The following is a 3,924-nucleotide window of genomic DNA, read 5'->3' as shown; positions in this document are numbered from 1 at the left end:
AAATGCAGACTGAATTGTAAAACTTGCATCTAAATTCAGCATGTGATTAATTGGAAGAAAACCTAAATTATAAAAAAATAAATTAAATTAATAAGAAGTGATGAATTTGTGTTTAAAGCTATATCTCCACTAATATGCAGATCTGTAATCTATATTTTTTAACAATAATATAAACGAAACATTAAAAGGATTTGATTAGAGATTTTTGACAAAACCCAAATGCATAAAAAAAGAGAACCGATTTACAATTTAAACAAAATTAGAAAACTGTATCCGATGATTTATCTATAAACGCCTGAATTAGGGATTAGGGCTTACCAGAAATGTATCTCGAAAGCAATTGATCGGAAGGAAGGACGAGACGGTCTTCTGTCGATGGCTATTGAAGGAGACAAAGAAATTAGGGATTAGGGTTTGATTAACAGTGGGCTATGTTTTATTTGAGATTTTTCTTTTTAATACATGATATTTATTTTGTTTAACTCTGTAACCGTCGACCAAATACTGATTATACCGGAGAACATGCCACTTGTCAGGGGAGAGGCTTTTTCTTATTGACACCTTTCTTTTATTACTATAGAGATTTAATTAATTCTAAAAATCATGCTATTTTAAATTCAAATTTTGAATGTTTCTGATAACTTTCTCTCATCTTTTATATTGTTGTTTTTTGCTTTAAATAATTTACTTAATTATAGTAAGTATTAATTAACTAGACGGGTGCTCGCGCGATGCAGCGGGTGTTTGAACCTGTTAATCACATAACAAATATAAGTGTTTATGGTTCGGTTAAAACCTTGAAATCGTTTAAACCGATCATTGGTTTGACTTCTTTTTTCTTTTTCTTTTTTTACTTTCAGTTTGTTGGTCGGTTTCAAAATTTTCAAAACGTAGTGAATGATAGGTTCGCGGTTTATACTGGCAACCGGCCATATGAAACCAGACTAGACTGTAATTGTTGAATGCATTTTAATGTTTTTTATGATCAATTATTAGATATGTTTTGTAATATATATTAGATATAGTTAAAATTTAATTGAACATAATCTTTTTATTACAAATAACTTGGCTATACAACTTCAAATTAACCTAATTGCAGTATGATTCATTTTGTGATCTTTGTTGTTATTATTTCACGTTCTAGATCTTCCATTAATATTTACCATTTATGTGGCTAAAATTATCATTATTTATAATCCTCTCAAGTATCATATTATGTTGGTGTTTAGTTAAAATTGATGGTACATTTAAATTAATAATTATTTTAAACTAAATTTATTATTAAAGTTTAAACTATGAAACCAAATTGGAACCAGGCCGTTGGTAACGATTCGGTTTCAACTTTCAATGGTTGAGTTTGGTTTTGGAAGACAAAAAAATCAGTATTAACGGTTGGACTCACAAGTTTAACTTAAAAACCATCAAAACCGACACTGAACACCCCTAAGTAACATATTAATTTATTTAAAATCAAAAAAATTATATAACAATATCATATCCAAATTAAAGAGAATAAAATGCTCGTTTTTATGGTGTAATTTTTTTTATAAAAATATTAACGTTTGAAAAGGTTATAGTCGTTTATAAAGCATGGTGGGAAGTTAATTTACAACTTAAATTGAAAACATAATATGGTTAAAGATGAGGGACCAAACTTGTAAGTTGAATAGATTGTGCTTAAAAGACAAGTTTACCCTTACTAACACATGTACCTCATGCTTTAAGTGTTGTAAATTACTTAAAAATGGGTGTCTTAATTCGCCCTTGTTTGATGTATTATATATAGTATAGATAATATATGTTATAATATATTTTAAAAGTGGACAGAAGTTTGAGAAAAATACAAATACAAACAAACAAAATACAATTTGACATGTAAGATGTGTTAGTGATTTTAGTGTAATTAAGAATTAACTTGTTGATCAAGTTAATTGTAATACGATTCTAAATAAGTCGGGTGCGGTTCTTTCCGGTTCATCATAACATACACAAATCCATACTTGATTCTTGCTCATAATTCTGAGTTTCATCCAATCAAAATATTTGGGAACCGCAAATAACTAGTTTTATACCCGTCCACCCAAAATATTTGGGAACCGCAAATAACTAGTTTTATACCCGTCCGGTGGACGGGAACTTTCATGTTATAATGATATAAGCCGCCGCCGCCACCACCAATAATCATATATACTAATAACAATAAAATAACTTATACTAGTTAATAAAAATGATAAGCTGATAATAAAAATAAAAAATAATTCCCATAGATGTTTACAAATCATCAAGCAACATTGCCATTTTTGATGTTACAGTCACACAAATACACTTGAAAACACCATTCCATCAAATGATTCTACCATTAGTCTACCACCAAGTTCACAAAGCTTCTTAACACCATACCAGATGGTGAATACCACGATAAGTTAATAATATCTCCTTCAACAACTAGCAACAATCACGCCATACCAGCTAGTAAGGGAAGTTTGTCCAATGAAAATAGTTCATGAGAGGTCATTTGGGGTTACAGTGACAACATCTGATATGTATAAATATTGTTCTTTTGTTGACCCATTTACTTTGAAACACGTTAATGGGCCGATATTAAACTGTTTAGTCAATTGTGTTTGCAGATTGACACGCCAAACTTTTACAGTAACCCTAAACTCGAGAATGCCGTCTTTTATATGTGTTTTACCGTGTCATGAATCCACACTCTTATAAACATACTTATCATTCCAGCCACCGGTTCCGCGTAAACAGGACATATATCATATTCTTCAGCCATTGAAGTCATGCTAGCAAGCAGGAAGTAAAGTGTTAATTATGTAGATAACAAAATAAATAAGATCTTTTTGATGATTTATATGAGGGTCTTTTGATTATAAAGCATACCTATCCCAATTATGAGAAATATTTCCTGTGGTTCTCCGGCTATTGCTGACTTCAATTGTAGGATCATGTTGGCCCCTAACACATTTTCCAAAATCAAGCCAATTTGGATGTGATCTTTAGCTGGATGGGTCATTACATGGGCTCAGGATTTAGCAAAGGTAGCTATATGGGGATCTGATCTGATAAGCCCACCAACTACAGAGTAGCTAAAATTCCCACTATTCGTCATGAAGCATGTTATAAACATTTAAACTTTAACAAAAGCGTTAATAAAAACAAAGAAACGTACAACCACTTGTTAAATTATGATTTGCAAGGCTAGGATGCTATCTGTGATTACTCAGATCAATTGACACTGGTCTTCCTCATTATTTACCAAATTAACAAAGACCTTCAAGGCCCAAGTAAGATATCAAATCAGTTAGAAAATGTAATATAAATAAAAGTTGGTGCAATAAACCGTGGCTAAATTAAATATAAAAACACCTAAATTTCATACATAAGATATTGATAAAATCTCCCATCCATCTGATGCTACCTTGTTCAATTTTCTTTGACATAAATCAGCATCTTTAACCTAATGGCGTAAATCACAAACAATACATCGGTCAGCAGCTCAGAAACTGCACAAAAGACACGATTATCATACAAAACACAAATGAGTTTGATTCACTGTAATTATATGAATCTTCCTTCTGCCGGAAATTAGAATCGGAATTTCGAAGATTAAAAACTTACTTGTCCGAAGAGTGTCTTAGTGAGGAAATCAAATCGATGGCAAAGGTCTGGAATTCGATGGCGAATAGAAACGGTGGAAGCTTTCTTTCTCTCTCTCTATATATGATGTTGTGCCGAGGTTGTAGGTGAAGGTTACTGACGTGGAGAGGAATCAGGAATGAACCGTCCAACTGCAGAAAACAGGATGGAACCGTCATGAACTGCCGCTTCTAGAAGAATCTCAATGACTTTAGACGGCCGAGATCTTGCTTCAACTTCATCCAACGGTGCTCATTTGTTCTTCAAGCAGTTATC

At 32.0% G+C, this 3,924-nt stretch overlaps 2 long non-coding RNA genes across 2 annotated transcripts; both read right to left on the bottom strand.

Moving 5' to 3' along the window:
• Positions 1 to 2,182: 2,182 nt before the first annotated feature.
• LOC143610253 (uncharacterized) lies at positions 2,183 to 3,056 on the bottom strand. The gene is made up of 3 exons (XR_013149560.1): positions 3,029 to 3,056; positions 2,893 to 2,967; positions 2,183 to 2,795 (listed from the first exon to the last, which is right to left on the bottom strand). It is a non-coding gene; the product is annotated as an uncharacterized LOC143610253 (long non-coding RNA).
• Positions 3,057 to 3,241: 185 nt separating this feature from the next.
• On the bottom strand, positions 3,242 to 3,653 carry LOC143610248 (uncharacterized). The gene is made up of 3 exons (XR_013149558.1): positions 3,631 to 3,653; positions 3,451 to 3,515; positions 3,242 to 3,378 (listed from the first exon to the last, which is right to left on the bottom strand). It is a non-coding gene; the product is annotated as an uncharacterized LOC143610248 (long non-coding RNA).
• Between the last annotated feature and the right edge of the window lie 271 nt (positions 3,654 to 3,924).

This window comes from Bidens hawaiensis, unplaced genomic scaffold, assembly GCF_021521415.1.
Source record: "Bidens hawaiensis isolate Kalapana, Puna unplaced genomic scaffold, B.hawaiensis_p1.1 tig00025243_1, whole genome shotgun sequence".
NCBI classification, from domain to species: Eukaryota; Viridiplantae; Streptophyta; class Magnoliopsida; order Asterales; family Asteraceae; genus Bidens; species Bidens hawaiensis.
The sequence above is the reverse complement of the archived record's forward strand: the minus strand, read 5'-3'. Positions and strand labels throughout refer to the sequence as shown.